This window comes from Pteropus medius, unplaced genomic scaffold (genome assembly GCF_902729225.1).
Source record: "Pteropus medius unplaced genomic scaffold, Ma_sr-lr_union100, whole genome shotgun sequence".
Classification (NCBI taxonomy): domain Eukaryota; kingdom Metazoa; phylum Chordata; class Mammalia; order Chiroptera; family Pteropodidae; genus Pteropus; species Pteropus medius.
The window spans coordinates 16,520,852-16,543,460 of record NW_024340696.1 but is presented as its reverse complement, the minus strand read 5'-3'; the positions used below and the strand labels follow the sequence as shown (position 1 = coordinate 16,543,460).

The 22,609-nt window shown below is 38.4% G+C and overlaps 1 pseudogene; it reads right to left on the bottom strand.

Moving 5' to 3' along the window:
- Positions 1–4,068: 4,068 nt before the first annotated feature.
- LOC120610696 (uncharacterized) lies at positions 4,069–4,248 on the bottom strand (annotated as a pseudogene).
- Between the last annotated feature and the right edge of the window lie 18,361 nt (positions 4,249–22,609).

Sequence of the window (22,609 nt, the reverse complement as noted above, 5' to 3'; positions counted from 1 at the left end):
TTAAAGTTGGTCAGAGGAAAGAGCAGTAGAATGTCAAGGTATTTGGATAAGATTTTGTTTGAGCACAGGAGAGAGTGGGCATAGAAAGAACCACACAACCCTATATCTTAGGGACATCTATCTTCAGAAATATCAAGTCCTGTCGAGGTTTAAAACCCAGTTGCTGCCATCAGTCCTTTAGTCCCAGAGTTTCATGATGCTGTCCCTTATAGGGTCTGCCTAAACTCAGTGGAATAATCCCACTAGCAGGACAGATGGTAGATCTAGAGCTCTGGGGCTCAGCTTCTCTAACCATTTTGCTTACTGCATTCTGCCTTACTTTCCATTTCCAGCATTCGACTCTCTGCATGAGGCAGGCTGCCCTATGATGTAGCAGCTGTTCTCTCTTTTTATTTCTTGTTCTCTTATACCTAACTCACCTGACTTGCCTAGGAATCTGGATCACTCATGCCTGAGGCTACCAACTGCCAGTTCATTTTTCTTAAGGATTGAAATCTTGCCCTCGAAGGACAGTTCTTACATCCAGCCCCTCTGTCATCTGCCGTCTCTGCAGCCTCTCAGGAGCTTGAATTTACTTGCCATCCTCCCCATACCTGGTTGTAATTCTCCAACCACTTTCGTAGGAATTTACCTGTTGGCCATGGACTTACATGTCTTGGCTTTATGCAGCTCTGGAGATAATATAGTCACAGACCAGATTTTCCAGAGCAAACTCTAAATTGGAGACTTGCATGCAAGAAGTTTATTAGAGAAGCCCTTGTGGGAGCATGAAGGAAGCAGGGTGGGACAGACTCGAATTGTGGTCCATTCTCAACAAAGGCCTCAGCCAATTTCACAGAAGCCTCGATGGTGGAAGTGCTCTTCACAGTTGCACTGAAAGGAAGTGATGGGGCCAGGCTTTTATATGTCTGCAAGTGCCAGTCATTGGACTGAGACTGTCCCCAGGGAGGATTCTTGATCTTGGCGGGGGCAGGGCAGGGAGGCTTTCTTCTGAGGAGGGAATCCCCTGATTGCTGTCAGCTGCCAGCTCTGCCAGCAGCTGAGGAATGAGCCCTGAAGGGAGGTCCAGCCGTGCACTCAACACTGACCATACGCTGTAATGCGAAGGTTTGAAAGAAGACGAGGGAGGTCTGTCGTGTGCATTTTCAGCACTTTTCTTAGGTTATCATGTTCAGTACTGGTAATAATCCTGTAGAGTAGGTATCATTATTATTATCATTTTCATTTTATTTTATTGTAGTAAGACCACTTAATATAAGATCTATCTTCTTAATAAATTTTTAAGTGTGTAATACATTATTATTGACCATAGGTTCGATGTTGTATTACAGATGTCTAGACCTTATTCATCGTGCTGAACTGGTAGAATATCTAGCTCTATTCCCATTGATTAATAACTCCTCGTTTCCAAACCCCCTAGGCCCCTGGCAACCGTCCTTTCACTCTTTAATTCTATGAAATTGATTATTTTAGATACCTTATATAAGTGGAATCATACAGTATTTTTTTTTTTCTGTGCCTGGCTTATTTCACTTAGCATAATATCCTCAATGTTCATTCATGTTGTACCATTATTACCTCTATTTTGCTAATGAGAAAACTTAGGGAAGTTATACTATATGTCACCCTTGACCTGTGAGGATGTTTCAGGATTCAAGGGTTTCTGTAGACTCTGTCATACTCTTGAGAATTCTGCAAAATAATGTGTGTTTGGTTTATGACACTCAAAAGAGTAACTTCACGCCAGAGGACTTCAAAGATCTGGTCTAGCGTTGACATACAACATCTGGTGACTTCTTTATTTTTTTTCCTATTACATGATTTCAGAGTACAAAATATTCTAGATCACACTTTTAATAAAACTACTCAGATATAAGTACAAAATGAAAGCATGGAGTCTCAGTGTTTGTCACACTTCCATGCCTTTATCTAGAGAAACGAAACTATGACTCATCATTAATTGATGTCCCATATTCTATGGTGGTGGCCAAATTGGAAAGATCTAGGTGTTTCTCATGTTTTGACACCCAGGTGATGAATGTTAGGATTCCTCTTGTATAGTTAGGACATGAATCTTTTAGGAACGTCAGCTCGTGTTTTGGCAAGGCCCACAGCTGTCTGCCTCCTCACCCTTATTCTTTTTCCTTTTCTGTCTTTCTCTCCCTGTCTTTTCTTCTCCTTCTCCTCCTCCTTCCTCCTCCTCCTCCTCCTCCTCTCCTCCTCCTTCCCTTCCTTCCTTCCTTCCTCCTTCCTTCCTTCCTTCCTTCCTTCCTTCCTTCCTTCCTTCCTTCCTTCCTTCTTCTTTCTTCTTCCTTCCTCTTTTTTTTTTTGGAACAGCAGAGACTTCAAGTTGCTCTAGTTATAAGCTGCCTGAAATTGATAGAGACATCTAAACTATAGCAAGGTCTGCAAAGAATTTGCCTCTTGACACTGCATGTCAGCTGAATAGGGCTTAGCAGGTAACCATGTAAAACACTGTCTATCTGTAGAAGAGGGTGGGGAGGGTCATTATCTCACTCTTTAAGGTTTTGCCACATCAACTTCAATTAAGTTGAAGCTGGACAAGTTTATTTCATTTGTATGTGTAACTTTTGCCAGTACAGGGAAGATTAGAGACAGGAGGAAGGATCCGGTCACAGAGTTCAGACCTCTGTGAAGGGCCGGCTTCACAGAGCCTGGTGTTAACTAGGGCCCTGTGCTTGGTTTAACACTCTGCTTTGATATCTTGTGATTCTTCATGATATTTAAACAAAGGGCTTCATATTGTCAGTTTGTATTATGTCCTGAAAATTATGTAGCTTGTCCTGTTTCAGCGATTCTGAATCATTCATTCACTTTGGATTTAGAGCTTTTTGCATGTACTTTCAAATCCTAGGGATATCACTCTCTCCTTGAAAATATAATGCTATTTTTTCTTCCTGCTTTATTGAGATATAACTGACATACAACATTGTGTAAGTTTAAGGTGTACGATGTGATGATTTGATACATGTATATATATTTGAAATGTTTACAACGATAAGACTAATTAACACATTCCTCACCTAATTACCATTTTTTTTTGTTTTTATGGTGAGAACATTTAAGATGTACTCTCATAGCAACTTTCAAGTCTATAACGCATTGTTGTTCACTATAGTCAGCATGCCATACATTAGAACTGATTGACTTCTCTTATAAGGAATCAGCCCCAGAACTGATTCACTGCTCTTGTAACTAAAAGTTTCTACCCTCTGACCGACATCACCTCATTTTCTCTACTTCTCTACTCTGCTTCACTGAGTTCAACTTTTTTAGATTTCACATATAGCAGAGATCATATAGATTTATCTTTCTCTGTTTGAACTATTTCACTTAGCATAATCCCCTCACGATCTATCCACATTATCACAAATGACAGGATTTCCTTCTTTTTCCTAATTTTCCATTATAAATTTACAACATTTTCTTTATCCATTCATCCTTTGATGGACACATAGGTTGTTTCCATGTCTTGGCTATTATAAATAATGCTGCAATGGACATGGGAGTGCAAATATTTCATTGAGATAGTGACTTCACTTCCTTTTGAAATATGCCCAGGAGTAGGATTGCTGGATCATGTGGTAGTTCTATTTTTAATGTTTTGAGGAACCTCCATACTGTTTTCCATAGTGGTTCTGCAAATTTACAGTCTCATTAACAATGTACAAGAGTTTTCTGTTCTCCATATCCTTGCCAACACCTGTTATTTTTTGCCTTTTTTAAAAATTTAATTTTATTATCAGTTTCAAGTATACATACAGCACATTGGTTAGACATTTACATAATTTTTAAAACGATCCCCCTAATTGTTCTTTCTCTCCTCTGGCTCTCCACCTAGCCACTACATTAATGCTGACTGCATTCCCTATGCTGTGCTCCCCAGTCCCTGTGACCATCTATCAACTACTAATTTGTACTTCTTTAACCCTTCACCTCGTGATGCCTTCAGCTTTGTTCTTTTTAAAGACTGCTTAGGGAAAATCCCACTTGATCGAAGATTTTTGTATCTGTATTCATCAGAGATATTGACCTGTGGTTTTCATTTTTTAGTACTATCTTTATCTGGCTTTGGTATCAGGATAATTCTAGCCTCATAAATAGTTTGGGAGTGTTCCCTCCTCCTTTTTAATGTTTTGGAAGAGTTTGAGAAGGATTGGCAATAATTCTTTAAACTGATAAGTACAAGTACTATACTTGATCTTAGCCAAAAGGCCGAGAATTGATCAATAATTCTTTAAATGTTTGGTAGAATTCACCAGTGAAGCATATGGCCTTGGGTTTTTTGTTGTTGTTGTTGGGTGGTTTTTAATTACCAATTCAATCTTTTTACTTGTTATTGGTCTCATTGGAGATTCTATTTCTTCATGATTCAGTCTTGATAGATTTTATGTTTCTAGGAATTTATCCATCCATACCTTTTAGATTGTCAATTTTGTTGGTGTATAATTGTTCATAGCTGTCTCTTATGAACCTTTGCATATCTCTGCTATCAGTTATGTCTCCTCTTTTATTTCTTATTTTATTCTAGTCTTCTCTCTTTTTTTCTCGGTAAGTTATTAGGAGCTTGGATTCCCCCCACTGTGCGGCTGATACAGGCTGTCCTGCCCTTCTTCCTTGTTCCTAGCCATTTTCCTACATCTCAGTTTTGCCAGTCTCTGAGCAAGGTGAAACCAAAGTGGGTCCTTTCTGCTGTCCTCAGAAGGCTGGGGAACTTACCCTTCCTTCTCTTTCCTGGTGAGGGGAACTCCTTGTAGCTGGGAAGCTCCCTCTTGGCACTGAGCAATGCCAGCCTGAGGGATGCTGATAAAATGAAGCAGTTTTTCCTTCCCTTACTGTACAGTTATTCTCAGGGTTATTATTATTATTATTGTTCCATTGTGTTGTTGTGACTTCTTGAATGGACTCCTGAGCTCTCTTAGAGCTGGTTTTGTTCATGCATAGTTGTCAAATGGTAATCTTTGTGGAGGGATGGAAGCTGGGTTTCTTATTTTCCCATCTTGGTGATGTCACTCCTGAAAATAGGCTATTGATTTCCAATTGCTCTATGGGAGATGGCAAGGAAAAAGATAATTAGATGTGACCAGATTATAAATGACAAAACTTTCAATTACCAATGTGTAAAAAATTGTGGGTAAAGGTAAGAGACCCTAATATATGTTGAGCCTCTACTATGTACCTGACATTTTATAACTATTATGTCATTTAATCATTTCTATAATTTTCCATGTCAAGTATTTTAGAGATGGGGGTTAGTAAGGCAAAGTAACTTACTTAAGATTATGCAAACAATAATTGACAGCCTGGAATTGATCTTATGTAACTTGGGCACTAAATGTGAGCAAATTCATTATCTTCTGAACATATCCAACTATTTAGTCAGTAATTTAGGACTGCGCTTAAGAGAGATGAAATGATGGGATGGAAAGTCTTATAGAGAACTGGGGAAAGGGCATGATTTCGAAGCTCAGTTTTGAGAGAGAGCTGCAGAGATGAGACCTAAAAACTGGATGTGACAATATGTCAAAATGAAGTGCAAGATGCAGATGTGCTGTTTAAAGATTTAGCCAAAAAGCTGATTATGAAGCTCTCGGACCCCTTACCCACATTAGAGTTTATAAAACAAGTCAGAAAAAGTGAAAATGAAGAGAAGCTTTGTAGAGAAATTTGGAGAAAGTTCTTGGTGTGCTGCGAATCCTGTTACTTACCGGAAACGAAATGGGGAAAGTCTCTGCTTTACAAATCAAATTTAATGACTGGCTTCCATGGTCAGGTCTTCACAGGCATCCTCTTTGGTTTGGAGGACACAACGGTCTGTTTCTAAAAACTGCTTGTGAAATCTAAAGGGCAAGACTTGATTAGCCAGCTGCTTTGGGGTGGGGCAAAGGACTGTTACTATAGCATCAGGAACATCCTACATTCCCAGGGTTTGAGAGAAAGAACGAGTGAATATTTCCCATGGGGCAGATGCAGGACAGAGAGCTGGAATTCGATTCATGCGAGGCGTCCACAGAGACCTGAACATTCTTCATCCAACAGAAACTGACGTTACTACTAGGCACTGACAAAAGAATGAGTGACCACCTGAAATGAATTTGTTTGTCAAGATCAAGAAAATTTCAGAAAAGAAAATTTCAGTGGTGAACAGCATATTTTTAAAAACTCTTGAAAGTGCTCCCAGCAAGTATCAGTTCTTATATATACTTAGTCCAGAGAATACAACAAAACCCACAAGGTTTTCAGCTGCGTAAGAACGTTGCTGCCTTATTTTCTTACCTCTCCTCCCTCCTCAGCACCAACCCAGGAAGAGAAACCAACTATACTTCCATTTCCCCAAATCTAGAGAGCAAAACTGAGGAAGGGGAGAGTCTTGAACTTTGCCAAAAGTTTGTAATTTTGACTGTTGCATTGGATATTTTAATTTCTAGTCTGCCTAAGAAGGGTAAGAAAAGTCCTAGGATATACCTGAATTTATGCTTAGAAGCAGTTGGAAAGATCACCCCACTGAACACATTTAAAAGGGAGAGGGCAATAAAATAAAATTGCTTTGTGATTACCTCCCATGACTCATACTTGTGCACCATGCTGGATGAAGAGACGTGTTCTCTGATTGTGGTAGGTGCTAAATGTTTGATACCAGGCTGTACCCAAGAACACATTCAGTGAGTGTTATTTGGGAAGTGTGGTGAAGGTGACATGTGTCAGTTTAAGACAGGTGGCCAGCAGGTTAGTTGATTACTTGACTTGTGAGTATAGCACAGTGATGGGTGATTAGAAAATCATCATTTCTACAGCAGACTCTTTTGCTGCCCCATTGAGACATCCTATGCCAGGCTGGTGCCCCGTCTTCCAGTTGCTGAAAATGTTGGCTGCGATAGGCTCACACTTACATCCATTTCCTAAGAACTCTCCTTAGTTGACATGAGCCTCGTTATATAGAAATGTCTGGAAGATTATGCCCACCCTCCTTGGGTGGTCCACAGCCAATGTCTGACAAATATAGGGGTTCAAAAATCTGACTACTTTTCCTCAAAATGGGACAACTTTGTAGGTCTATATATGTTCTAGAGCTCTCAGGAGATCAATTTAATGCTGGATTTCAGTAAAATTACATCTTTGATTAGCTTAGTTCCCTGCTCTATCCTGATTTCCTGTCTTTCTAACAGGTTTCTTTTGAGAACATTCTTTTAATAAATCACTTGTATAAAAACCCCATCTCAGACTCTGCTGCTAGGGAATCTGATGTAAGATTAGGAATCATTCTAGAAAGTTTACTTTAAAGAGTGGGATTCTGGAGTTAAATCACTGGCCAAATGACAATGAGGACACCATCACTGAATTTAGGGGAAGTGTCAGTGATTCCTGGCATGATGCTGCAGCAGAGATCTTGCCTGTGAAGAACTGGGATGGAATATAAGTGGAAGGGGAGACCTTGGCTTATGCAATCTAACTGGAATTTTACTGAAATAATAATTAGAGGGCTTGTGGAATTGGGTGGTGGTGCAAAGCACCACCGATGATGGGCCGAAGAGAGAAATTACAGCGTTGTGTCTGTTAATCATCAATTTGTAGCAAAGTGTGAAATTTAGAGGCCCTCCTTGGCATCTTTTAAAGAGATATAATTTCCTGAATCTGGAGGACCATCCGAGCTGATAACCAGGATTCTTTGGGTTTTAGAAGTAGCATGTTCTGCAATTGTAAAAACTGCTTTCATCCATTTACTGAGTGATGCTGAAGGCTACTTACATTGCGTGAGGCTCAGAGCAAGAACATCCTCTGCAGCAAGTTCAGGCTGTTGCTTCGTCACTTGAGCCATATGGCTCAGCTGATCCCATGTTATTAGAGATATTTGTACTGAGCAAAGTTGCCATGTGGTGTCTCTGGCAAGCCCCAATAGGGGTTACCGTAAACACCCCTTAGGTTCTGGAGCAAGGCCATGGCATCTGCAAAAAATAACTATACACTATTCAAGAAGTAGCTGCTAGAATGATACTGGATCCTGGTACAAACCAGTTATATGATCACAAGGTATCAAGTGAGTGTGCTGACAGCAGTGTTCATGAACTACATGCTGTCAGACCCACCAACTCTAAGATTTAGTGGACCCAGGAGCAATCCATTGCAAGAATTTATAGAACTTCTGGAATTAGGTTCAGAGGTCACAATGCAGCTGCATGAACAGGTGGCCCTGTCACTCACTGTTGTAGCACTGATGACCATCTCTTAGTTCACACTTGCAGTCCCATGGAGAGTTCCTTATGATCATTTGATAGAAAAGGAGACAAATAAACAAATAAATTGTATTTGACTTATAAAGAAGTCACTCTGATAAATTGGTGCAAGCCAAAAAATAGAATGTGGTTGCAGGACAGCCCTTCTCATGAATAGCCCTCTAAAACAGTGGTAAGTGGAAGTCCTCCCAATGGGAAGTGTGGAAGAGCTTTGGCTGGTTTGCTACGTCATCTACTTTGTATGGACAAAGAAGTAGCCTGGGTTACAGACTCATGTGCAGTGATGAATTGCTTTCCTGGTTTGTTAGGAGCTTGAAGAGAGCAAGATTGGAAGGTGACAAGGAGGTCTAGGGGGGCTTCGTGTGTTTGGACCTTTGGGAGCAAAATATGGGGATCTTTGTGCTAAATGTTAATGCTCCCACAGAGTATCTATTGCAGAAGATTAAAAGAAAACACCCTAGTGTAGAGGATGACTTGGTTAGTAGATGGTAGCCAGTCTCTATCCTCAGTCACTCCTTAATTACACAATGGACTAATGAAGGAAAAAAACACAGTGATAGGAATGGAGGCTATATCTGGGTTCCCAGGCATTTCGTTTCCAGAAATGAAAGGTGACAGACTAGGTTTCCTCTTACTAAGGCTGATCTCGTTACTGCTATTGCTGAATGTCAACTTTCCAGTGATAGTAACGGGGACCAACACTGAGCCTTCAGTATGACTGTACCTTCCCTGGAGAAGATCAGCCATTCATTTGGTATAAAGCTGATTACATGAGATCCTTTACCATTTTGAAAAAGGTAGCAATTCACCCAGATCTGCATTGACACAGCCTAGGGATGCTTTGCCTTTTCTGGCTCCAACGCTCAGTCAACACCAGTGTCTGAGAGCACTTCCCACATGGAATGCTGTATAACTTCTCTTTGTCACTAAACTTAAATTTATAGCTGTTGTCTGGTCACTTTGAGCTTCTCATGCCAGTAGATGATCAGGTACAGAGCAGAGGTGCCAAACTGGAAGAAGTTATTGGAGCCTGATCGTCACGAGGAGTGAAGGCTGCTGCTATATCATGGGAGCAGAGGAGAATATACTGGACATATTCCTGGCACCACCATGCCAATATAGCAACCATGGTCTGATAAGGGCATGATAAAAAAATGCTCAGATCTCTCAGTGATACAGATCTGGGTCTTTCATTCAAGCAAGCCACCAGCAGAGGTGAGGGCCATCTCTGTGTGGTAGAAGATGATTGAGTATTCATTACCTACTCAGGACCAAATGTAGTAGCTGGGACTACAGTTCATCCTGCTGCCTCTCGGCTTATAAATTTCCCCAGACATTGTGACCTACCAGAACTCTAGACCCTGTGTCTGGATGGAGGAAACTTAATGTAAAATAAAAGTAGCCCTGAGCAGTGCAAGATGTAGAGGCATCCTTCTTTTAAAAACTTCCCTTATCTGTCAGAAATCACCATGTCTGTAAATACCTAGGGGATGATACCAAGGGCCTGGACTGTGATGACAAAAGCAAGATATTTAGAGAACGAAATTTAAGGAGGCACTCATTTTCAGGTCCTCATTGTATTCTCCCCCAGGGGATGTCCTGTATCCATAGACTTATTGATTCAGTGATACAATACCTTGGTCTCCTTTCCTCAAAGTGAGTCAGCTCTGGGGAACATTCATGCTTCAGCTATCTCTGCATGAACAGACTGAAGCTGAGGCCAGACTTCACCTGAAATCTTATCTTTCTGTAGCTTTCTGTCCTGCTTTTGGTCAATTACTGTGGAAAATAAATGACTACCCCGTTTGAACTATACCCACGTGATATTATGGATGCCTGTTGTATATCAGACTATTCTAAAGAAACTCTACATTTTGTTAAAATCCATTGAGCTTCTTTGGTATGATGCTGTGACAGACTTGCTCCAGGTCTCACAGCTGGTAAGATGAAGAGCCAAGATTGTACTCCTGGTTTGGATAGCTACCAAACTCATAATACATTATTCAGCAGTTGCACTGTACAGTAGACAAACACATGATTTGCTTTGGTCATCAACTGTCTCATCTCATTTCTAGTTTTCTATGGTAAAATGATTGATACAGGAAACACTTTTTCCTCATTTCTCGTGTTTCTAAAGAGGTGCTTCTGCTTCATCTCTTAATAAAAAACAGTATTAGAAGGGATCTTCCAAGATTTTGTCTCAGTTGCTCCTCCCTGCAAGAGGAGTGTATGTGTGTGTGTGTGTGTGTGTGTGTGTGTTTAATTAAAGCTAATTGGTGAGATGCGTAGAGGTCGTCATGCATTGGCTAATGTTAATAACACAATGACACATATCTGTATCAAGAGGCAGACATGGAAGTCTCTGTTTTTTTCTCTCTTATTTTTGTTTGTATTCTTTTTTTTTTTTAATTTTTATTTTTTAATTAATTTTTTTTGGTGACATTGGTTAATGAAATCCAGTAAGTTTTAGGTACACAATTTAACAGTAAGGCAGTAATGCAGCATATATATATATATGTATATATATATATACTGCATTATGTGTGGGAGAAGTATGTGTTATCTTTCATGATGAAGTAGAATAAGTAAGTTAAAATAACCTTGAGTCACAGGCAGTAGCGAGGTAATCGTTAAGAGATAAAGTGGGAGACACAGTTAGCAGCCAGATCACAGAAACTGGAATTGGAACTTGGGTAGTTGGAAACCTACCAAAAAGTATTAAGTATTTGAGTGTGGGTGACATGATTAGTTTTGCTTCTCAAATATTAAGATGGCATGTAGATATACTTTTGGATGGGGGTACAACTAGAGGCATGAAGGCCAGTCAAATCTACTGTAGTTACACATTGAGTTATATTACTGGATTGGGTCGGGCCAGTGGAATAGATGTCAGGAAGAATTTTGGTTGATTTGGTGACAAACCGAATGTGAAGAGTAAAGGAAAAAACAGTTGGGAGTGATAGTGAAGTTTCTTTCTTGAATAATTATCTTGGTGATAGTGTCATTTACCAAAGCAACACAGGGTTAAGAGCAGTATTTTTAAAGAGAACACGTTGAAAATATTTTCCGATGTTTACTGTTTGAGTTGTTTATGTTACATTTAAGTGAACATTTCCATTATGCAATTGTATTTATCAATTTGGAGCTCAGGAGAGAGATCAGGGCAATATATAGAAGGCAGTGGAAGCCAAGGCAGAGTGTGTAGAGTACTAACAGGGAGCTGAGGACAGAGCCCTTAAGAACACCAACAGTTAAGCAGAGAAAGGGGACACTAACAAGGTACCATGGAAACTAAAAATAAGGAAATTGTCAATAAGGTGGTCTGTCATTAGAGGTCAAGAAATGGGGCAAACTGTATACAGCCTCTCAAATACCCTATCCCATTTAACTGATATTCTGTCTGCCTCCTACACTCTTCCCCATCTCATCCCTTGTAAACTTATGATCCTCCTTCAAGTAAGCTCAAAGTCCATTCTTTTGGAAAGTTCCCCAAGTCCCAGGGACAGACTTAAAGCACACTTCTTTATGGTTCCATTTGTTTTGATTCTGCTCGTCGCATTGCATTTAAATTATCTGTCTACAAGCCTATCTCCTTGCCAGACTGTGACTTTTGATTTTATATTCCCAGCATCACTATATTTCAACCTTGGCTGAATCCCTAGTGCGGAGTGTGGTAATTTTATGGAAGACACTCAAAAATCATTTGTTCAGTGAATAAAAAGCTATTCAAAAATGAGGAAATCTGAATTGCTAATGATGAAAAAGACAAACAATTTTCAGGGCATATATTCCTAAGGGATTATGTCACAAACTGGTTTAGGCAAGTCACTGCATTTTCTAGGTAATTTGCTTCCCCATTAGTACAATCAAGATATTGGTTAATACTGAGATTCTATGTTTTATGACCAGTTCTATTTCAGCTATTATTTTATTTCTGAATTTAAGTAAAAATTTTGATTGAAAAAGAATCTTTCTCTTTCTACCTTAGTTTTTCCTCTGGTTTTTAAATGGGTCTTGTCTAAGTCTAGAACATTTTGAGTCTCAGTCTCCTGTGTGTCTTTGTTACTTTTATTTTCTACGAGAATTTTTGAGCACAGTATGGTTACGACTCACAGACCGAGCAATGTCCTAAATACATGTCAGCATGTGTTGAAAGGCTGTGGATGAGAAAATGCCATCACTTCCTGGGTAATTGGAACAAGGAAGAGGACACTATGTACAGAGATTCGACAAAGAATTAACTCTAAAGCAGTAATGGGCTCATTTGTTACTCATGGCACTGCTTATCATCACATGCCCAGGGTCCCTCATGAAATATCTGAAAACCAAGGTGTGAAGATAGGACCTAGAAACTGGTCTATTCATAGCACACACTTCAGAGTTCCTCAGGGTGTTTTGCTATAGTCATGAATATGAAGACCAGCTCTTGTGCCTAGAGGCTCATTAAACTCTGGGTAGGTAAAGGAGATTAGATGGCAGGGCTGAAAGTCATGCTTCTCATTTTATATCACTTTCTTGTATGATTTTCATGGTTATTCATGATTACGAAAGCCCTGAGGATATTAGCTTGTAGAATACTGGTGAAATAGGTCTATTCATATAACCATATTGCTATAGCTCTTAGCATAGTACCTAACACTATGAAAGCAGAACCAGGATCTTATGATAATAGGTATTAATACATAAATGCTGACTAATTAAAAAAGACTTTTTATATATAGATATGAAAATGAATATCTTATAGACTATATATTCACTTTTGCATCATGATGAGTTGAAAATTTTTAGCATTCCAAGTACAAAATCAAAAGTATATTTAAACGTATACATATGAAGATGTTCATTACAGAATTATAATAATAAACAGTTTGACATAAATAAAATACCTTTTATTATGAGGTTGGCTAAAAAACTTCAGGCATTACAAGCCAAAGTAATATTATGAAGCCATTTCCTTTTTAAAAAAGGAAATACGCCCTTAGGCACTCCAATTTTTGGAGGGGAGGTGGCTGTATTTTTTTAATGACATTCCAACTCCCCACTTGTTCCTCCCCTGTCCCATGCTGCCAACTTCTAACCATAATAGTGACTCCGTGCTTGCCTATTAGTTCTATATGTAAATAGAATGTTGTAAAGAGGACCCCTCCCCACACTACCTGGTTCTCCTTCCTTTTTCTACCTGGTCATAGCCACTCATGGAAGCAGGACCAGTAAGGGACCGTCAACTATATTTATTTTTAAAAAATGGAAGTAAGACTACCTAGCAAAGTTATTAAATATACATGATGAATATAACCATATAACCATATGTATATGAAGAAAAGCCCATAAAAATAACGATGTGAGGATAGTAGTCTTTGTGTAAATATTTTTCTTATATCTAATTTCCAAACTTTCGGGAGTTAAATATCTTACATATTTCTAAAAATTGAGTTAAAGAATATTTTTAATGACCTCAAACATTGACATTTCACAAAGATGATACATATGGCTAGGATCCAGGAAAATCAGAAGATCTTGAACAAGGATAGTGCTTTGAGATATTGAAAGATAAAAATAGTAATGGTGGATTTATGTGGTTTCCTTCTCCCGGGAACTCTAGGTAGGTAGGGGTTAGGTAATTGTTTTTGCTTTCAGAGAGGTGTAAGCTTGAATTCTAGCTCTGGTTTCTGGGAAAATTGCATAACCTTTCTGAGCTTCAGTTCTATTCTCTGTGACCTGGAGAGAGTATCTCTTTGACAGAGTTTTTGTAAAAAATGAAATGGGATAGTATATGTGAAATTCTTAGTACAGCACTGAATTCCTAATTAAGTGCTTAGAAAATTGTAATTATTTATGCTGCTTGATGTGATGCCCTCCTTGGTTCTTTCAATGTACTTGTGAGATGGAAAGGAATTACCACTCATTATCTTTTCTTGGTAAGAGGGGAAATGGAATCCCTAAGTTGGGATGCACTGGTCCAAAGGCAGCACCAAACCAGGTGAAAAACACTCAAAAAGTGAATGTAGAGTTCTAGCTTCTCTATTTATATCAAGCGGGGCAGGGCCTAGGACACATTCAAAAGCCAACTGACTTATTTTTCTCATAACAGGGAAAAGTATATGGAATCAGGATGTTCTATCTTAAAGTGTGTAATGGGAATAATGTCTCAAGATAGTGTCCCAAAAGTAAAACCCAAACCCACACACTCAATTAACATGAAGTCTAGTTTCTTTCTGGGGATTCTGTCTTTCTACTACCAAAAGAATCTTTTCGAAGCTCACTCATGTGCAAAGAATTATTTTTGCTCCCCAATCTCTGATAAAATCTTGAGACTAGAGAACTTCATAACTAGTGCTATGCTCGTACTTTGAGAATAATGTGACACATCCTTATTTCTGTTGCCAAATCCAGATGCCTGAAGTACCCACAGAGGCCTGTACAGAGCAGCAGAGGTCCCAGCAGGGGTCTCAGAAGACACGTTTCTGCTTGATGTTGTTACCTGTTATGTCTAAAGCAAAGTATCTGATGCTGAGCCTCCTTTTTCATTTACTTCCAACGCCACCATACTTCACTGGTAATTTAAGTCACAAGAAAAAGTCCTTATCTTGTTCCACTTAGCCAAGTGTGCCCCACTCCAAAATTATCTTGCATTTTCAATGTTAAAGCTGTTACTAGAAACTAATATCACCTATCCTAGAGAGAAAAGCTTATAACTAGGATGACTTCCTCAAACAGGTTCTTGTGTCTGAGTTCTCATGAAGCCAGAACTGTCATTATTTTCTGCCTACTAGTCTAGCTGCCCATAGTACCATCTTGTTTCTTTATACTGATTTCATATTAAGAGATAGATGGCCCTTCTGTGTCCTTGGCTAACTAATACACCAAAATAAGTTTTAATGACTTTGAATCTTGTGGAGAATAATTTAGGGTCTTAATCTTTTCCTCTGGAAAGATCCCTGGGTTTATTTACAAAGTTTCCCAATTCTTCCCAAGAAGCAAAACTGTGCATATTCACAGTTCTTTCGTGCAACAAACAAAACCGTACCACCTAAAACGAGACCCTTCCATAAATAAACTTTGCTCCATGTAGCCTATTTTTTTCAGAGCCTTATAATGTATCACATGTATTATTTTTAACTTACTCTTTATATTTATCAAAGTAACTTGGTTACATAATTTTAAAAAGCCAACTCGTAATCACAGATTTTAATATTTATTGAGTATTTACTATGTGCCACATACTGTTCTGGATATTTTACATATATTATCTCATTTAATCCTCACAGTTACCCTTGTAGAATAGTACTCTTGTTATCCTCATTATAAAGATGAAGAAACTGAGGCTGAGAGTAGTTAAATAACTTACTCAGATCACATAGCTACTGGACTTGGCCTTAATGTATAGCTCTTCTACTGGGACTTCCCATCACTTCCAACCAGGATTAGAGCCACTGTTTTCAGGATCCTTTTTTCTTGATTTGCTCTCTTATCTCGGTGGAGCAAATATCTGAGGATCTTCCTGGGGAATAAATTCACGAGCCGTAAATTTTGATATCATGGGTATCATTCAGGGATTGTGTCATCTGTATTAACAGATTGTGTACATTTCTTCTCAAGTCTGCATTCAGTGGCATTACATCAGTAACTTGAAATTGACTATAATATATTTGCATCGTGAAAATCAGCAAACACTACAAATCAGTGCTTTTGTTTATTTGTGTTTCTAGCAAAGCCAGTTGCTAAACATTTACCAGCATGCCACTGCTGCTACCTGTGACTCCTGAGCCTTCGGTATATGGGGGGAGGTGTACAGAGAAAATTGCTGTCAGTTGGTGTCTCATTAGCATTCCTCTCTGCTGGCACTGGCTAATGACTTTCTTTGATCCACTTACACTTCTAACATCTTGCTATCTTGTACAAGTCTGTGATTTCTTTGTCATACATCTTTTCTTTTAACTCTCAGTTAAGACAGATTCAAAGAAGAGGAAGCAATAAACATTTTTTAATTCCACCACACATATTTAGAAATCCTACATTTAAATAGAAGAACCCTCCTTCCTGCTCCTCCCCTTTCACTGTCTTTCCCCTTCCCCTTCACCCTCAGTTTATTGTTTAGGCTAGTAGACCAGGCAAGATATGATGGTTTGGATCAGAGAGGTGACAGCAAAGATAGAGAGAAGTAGATTCACTTGTGAGACTTCTAGGCGTAGGAATAAAGGAAGTTTCAAAAATGTCTCCCAAGTGTTTGAATGGATGAGTTTAAAAAGTGCCCTTTGTCATTTAAAGAGAAGATGAAATCTGAAGTAAGAGCAAGCAGAGCAGCCAGGGAAGGAAGACCAAAAATTTGTATTTGAATGTGTTAAGTTCTAGAAGCCTTTGGGCCATACAAGAACAGATGTCAACTTGGCAGTTGGTTGTATGAAAATAAAACAAAATAGAGAAGCTGTTGCATTTCCAACCTTTGACCTGGTTTATTTATTTTTTCTAGACAAGCTGCTGGTTTAGTATATATGTGTACATATGTATTCTCATGAGTATTTGCGGTGAAAGGTCAGCAGATCCATGTGTAACTTATTATGCTGTCTCGAGGATCCTTGGAAAATTCCATAGAAATGTCCTTTAATCAGTCTGGTCTTTGGGCATCCTGATGGCATCTGGTGTTGAGGACTTCTGTGAATGGAGCTGTTAATAAAGACAAAAGCCTTTTATCATGGCTTTGTCAGGCCCCATACCTCTCTCCTTGCCCCATCTCTGGCTGGCATAATAGTCTAGACCTTGGAAGTACTTTCCAACTCATGAAGAGAGAGAACTGTCACCCCTCAATTTTCGCCATAAGATACTTCAAGACTTCCTAAGGTATTCTAATTACCTGAGGTAGTTAGACTGTTGACTCAGCTACCTTTTGCTTCTTCTATTGAGAATACATAGGAATTTCTAGATACCATCCATGACCATAGATGATGAGGGAGACTCTAGTGGCTAGAGACTAGAGAACTTCACAACTATTGTGTGAAGCTTGTACATTGAGAATAATGTGCCACATTCTTCATGTAATTTTTTCATTCTTTCTTTTAGAATTATCCCTCAGCTATTCGTTAACGTACTACCTAAATAGCATCTTATTGAATTCAGTACTTCGTCAAAGAAAACTAAAAATTTCCCAATCTGTGACCAGAGAAGTAATAAATAAGCTCTAATCCTATTTTAGCCCAAATTCTGTGGTTATTTAAACAGCATTATCTACTCATGCTTTTGACCCAAATGGAGATCTAGGACACGCGTTTCACTGCTTCCCCTACTCTCACACTGCCATCCCTGTCTATCCAGAACCTTCTAGGTTGGCTTTTGTCTTCCACTTCCTATCAGGTGGGGAGATAAAAATTTAATATCCTCCATCTTTCAAATCTATGGTTCCACTGTCAGACCACAAGCTCTATTTTCTGTAGAGGTAGTTTCTGGAATATAAAAATTCAATTTCTTTCTTGACCAATTATGCCCTTTGAAACTAATGTTTATATACTTTAAAAATGTCAACTTTGAGAATTGATAAAAACAGTGATCCCTTTTTTCTCTCTTGGATTTTTTGCTTTAACGATATGACTCCTTCCCAAAGCAAAGTCTGACTTTTAAAAAATGCTGTAATATAAGAGAGAAACAGAAAAGTACATTGGTCTGTCTGTCTTTCTGTCTGTCTGTCTGTCTGTCTGTCTGTCTGTCTATCTATCTATCTATCTATCTATCTATCTATCTATCTATCCCTCCCTCCATCTATCTATCTCTATCTCTCATCATCTATCTACCTATCTACCTACCTATCATCTATCTATCTATCATCTATAATTCATCTTTATGTGAACGGTAATCAGCAGTGGGGTGTGTGTGTGTGTGTGTGTGTGTGTGTGTGTAGTGTAAGGCCAGCAAGACAATGGAGAAACTCTTAAAAAGCTTAACAGAAAGAAATATCTGTACCTAGTAGGTGGCAACGTGGGCTGGACCAATGGATAGTTGATGTTTGGTTGCTGACGGGAATGATGCAGTAGGAAAGAAATGTAAAAGATAATAATTTAAGAGCAGAGATTACTGAGGAGTCAAGGGAGAAGGAAACCCAAGGTGTCTGATAAGAGTTTGGGAGACTTCCGTTAAAAACAAGAGGAAAGGCAAAGGTGCTGGGACATTTGCAGACTCAGTAGTGAGACGTGTGGGAGTTCATGATTAATAGCTCCTACTTTCTCATGAAATATGAGGTATGGTCATTAATGTGAAGGAGAGGATAGAAGTAGGTGGAAAATGTGATGAGAATGGAGAAGGTATGAGATCGTAATTGCAGATAATAAGAGAGCAAGAGAAATACCAAACACAAGATCTGGATTTGGTGATCTTTAGGATCCTGTTACATTCTAGATGTTTGTAAGTCTTTTGCTGATTTATTGAACATGTGTTTTTCTGATCAACAGGAGTTGAAGCAAGCATCTTCAGAATTTCTCCTACCCTATAATAACATCTCATGAGCCTTTGCAAATTCTGAAGTTTTGTCATTAGAAGCTGTGAAACACTCTGCATCTGGTCTTCCTGACTCAGTGTATAGAGGAAATGGATTGCTCACTAAGATTCCATCAGTGAACAAGTCACTATTCTGTTCTTGTGTTCTTATTCCTCTGTCCTCTTCAAATTTGCCCATTTCCCCGAAATGTATGAACAAAAAAATTAGGAAAAATTAATCTAGTGATTTTTAATTTGTTTATTAGCAGAATCTTGGCCCATTATAAAATATGTGCATGGAACCCAAAACCAAAACAGATGAGAGAAAGCCTGCTGTGGTTCAATGATAAGTTAAGGTCCTGAAGCCATGACAAAAGAATCTCTACTTTGTCCCTCCAGCTTAAGTTGGTATCTCCGTGATGCTTAAGGCTTTGAAGTACTCATTCTCTGGATCGCGCCTTCAACTTTTTCTGGCTTTGTCATAGACATGAAATTTTGGTTCTTAAATTATTTAAGAAAATTAAATCATAGCTTCTTAGAGCTTAAGACTATCTGTGAACTAACCCCCTGTTTTACAAATGAGAAAACAGAGGCTCATGGAAGTGATGTGATTTGCCTTAGGTCGCTCAGATGGTGTCAGAGCTGGAACTGGAACTCTAGTCTCCTACCATCTAAACCAATGCATTTTCTACTCCAGTGACCTACTCTGAAGCTCAGCAGGTACTTGCAGAAGATCTATTCTTTCCAATCATTCAGAGGAAGCTATATTTAGACTCTAGAAGAGGCATATTTGGGCCAGTTTGTTCCTCCACTAGCGCTGACACATCGTTCATTTAATTTGCTCAGTCTACTACTCCATTAGCCTTATCCTATGGTGGGGCTGGCCCATTTATCCCTTCTTAAAATTTAATCAGACATTTCACTGCTCATCAACACTTTAAAGTGACCATTTAGAGCACTGAAACTCCACATAGCTCTGCTTAATTACTGTTCGTCGACAGATGTCACTTTCACTGTCCTCTCTTCCCTGTCTCCTTCAGTTGCACCTAAAGGAGAAGTGTATTGTTTAAATAAACTGTAAAGCAGAAACAAATCAGATTAATGGAGAGACACCAATCCATGTTTCTGCCTGATTGGAATCTAGTCATTTGGAGAAGTTAAAGGCTGTATCTAGTACCTCATCAGAACTGGAAGCCCACTCTCAATTTTTTTGTTGTGCAAAGTGAAAGGGTCATGGGAAGTAGGAGGATGCAGAATAAATGGCTAGGCTCTTCCATCTGCCATGCTTGTCATGCCTTTCTTAGGATACTATCTGCTCATGTTTGTTCCTCATTGAACTGTGAAATTGGAATTGCAAGAGGAATGTTGCATTTTCATTGCCAGGACTCCTCTCATGATGGAGCATGAGGAAAGGGAACTGCTTTTGGAGCTGGAGAAAGAAATGTGGCAGGTGACAAGCACTCTTGGCATTGTAACAATAGGCCCAATTTATTTAGTATTGTGAAATCCTGGTTCTCTCCAACCACACACTCCCTCCCCTGCAACACACATATAAATACTGTTTTCAAGGACACTGTAAATATTATTACAGAAAGCCTCTGAATATGAAAAATTCATTTAAACTGAGATGTTAATAGCTCATGACCTTTCCTGTGAAACAATTGCAGAATAGGGCTGTGTTTGATGCTTTGAGAGTATGGAAGAGTTTCAGATGACTAATTGGCGTTCTTGGATTAAATAAAATGGGATTTACACAGGCTGATTCTAATGTACTATGTTAGTTATCTAGTGCCACAATAATGCTGCATAACAATCAAGCATACAATTTCAGTGGCTTGCAAACAGCAGTAAATGTGTTTGCAAGCTTCAGCTGCTCTGACCTGGCTCAGGTAATCTCATATGGGCTTGCTCATGAACTTGAAGTCAGCTGAAGCTTAACTGGGTGGTTTGGATGTTTTGGACTTGGGCTTGCTCATATGTCTAAAGGTCATCAGATGATGAGGTTGATCTATGATGGACTAGGCATAGATGATTGGGTCAACTTGGCTCTGCTCTATATGTCTTTTATTTCTAGAAGACTAGCTCAGACATGTTTTATTGAAATGAGGGAAGGCATAAACACTTTTCTATCCTCTTCTTGAATCATATCAATTTAAATCCCATTGGCCAAGGTAAGTTACATGAATTGTCCAGACTGAGTAGTATGGTGCTATAAGATTATATTGAAAATGTTGTAGACAGAAATAGAGGAAAGGGTGAAGAATTGGGTAGGGATACAATAAGTCTGCTGTGCCTAAGGATAAAAAACTAAATGCTTCCTATCTAATATCAAGAACAAGAAAAGATTTTTATTCTCACTACTTTTATTTAACATTAACCTGGAAAACTGTGCCAGTTCAGTAAGGTAAGGGGTAAAAAAAAAAAAAAAAAAAAAAAAAGACATACATAAAAGGAAGAAGTAATTATGTCTTTATTCAAGATGACAGGGTCAAATTTATGGAAAACCCTAAAGAATATACTAAAAATATTAGCACTAATAAGTGGATTTAGCAAGGTCACAGGGTACCAGATTAATATATAAAAATCAATTGTATTTGTAGATGCTAGCAACTAAAAATTTGAAAATAAAATTAAACAGAAATACTTAGGAATAAATTTTGCTATGTAGGGTCTTTTCATTCCAAAGTACAAGATACTGCTGAGATAAATTAAAGAAGACCTAAATAGATAGTTACATGGAATCCTTAAATTGAAAAACCTTAATATTATTAAGATAACAATTTTCCCAAAATTTTCTTCAGATATAATGTAATTTATATCAAAATCCCATTAATTTTTTGATAATTTGACAACTTGAACTTAAAATTTACATGAAATTGCAAAACATCTATAATACACAAGATAACTTAAAAAAAAAAGAAAAGAAACATTATCTCATTTTAAACCTAATTATAAAGCTATAGTAACCAAGGCAATATGGTTTTGACAGAATAGAAACATGTCTGTCAGTCTATCAGTCTGTCTGTCTATTATCTATCTATCATCTATCTATCTATCTATCTATCTATCTATCTATCTATCTATCTATCATCTATCTATCATCTATCTATCTATCTATCATCTATCTGATTTTAAAAGTAATTATAAAGCTACAGTAGTTAAAACCATATGGTTTTGATGCAAAATAGGTTCATTTATCTACTTGAGAATTCAAAAATAGACCTATACTCATATGGTGAATTAATTTCTGACAAAGCTGTTTTGTGGTCACAAGGCCAGAGGCAGATGGACCATCTTCTAATTTATAGGTGGGATGACGACACTCCACACACCAAGAGGATTTGAGAGAAAATGTGTTAGTGGGAATGGAGGCACAAGCAGATCCAGGCTGGCAGGAGTGAGGCAGGAAGAGTTGGTTGGGACTTTATAATGGCTGGGGTTGGCACTGGGAAAAAGTGTCCCAATGCTGGCCGGGGCTTTGGAAAATCTGAATTTCCTGTTGGCACCTGCCCAGATAAGGGGCAGAATGGGAAGAGAGAAGTGTGGCTTGAAAGCTGTCAGCAGTTAAATATAAAAGATGAAGTCAAAATCTTAGTTACAGTTGCAGAGGTAAATTGTCAAAAGGATCATATTTTTAAAAAATAAAGCTGGAATAACTAGATATTCACATAAAAAATGAACCTTGATCCTTTTATCAAAGCTTACAGAAAAATTAATTAAAAATGGATCAGATTAAATATGAATTAAAACCATAAAAGTTGTAGAAGAAAACAGGATAAAATCTTTGTTATCTTGAGTTAGTCAAAACTTGCTTATTTTCGACACAAAAAGCACAAACCACAAGAGGAAAAGAAAATGGAATTCATTGCAATGAAACTTGCTCGTTGAGAGTTACT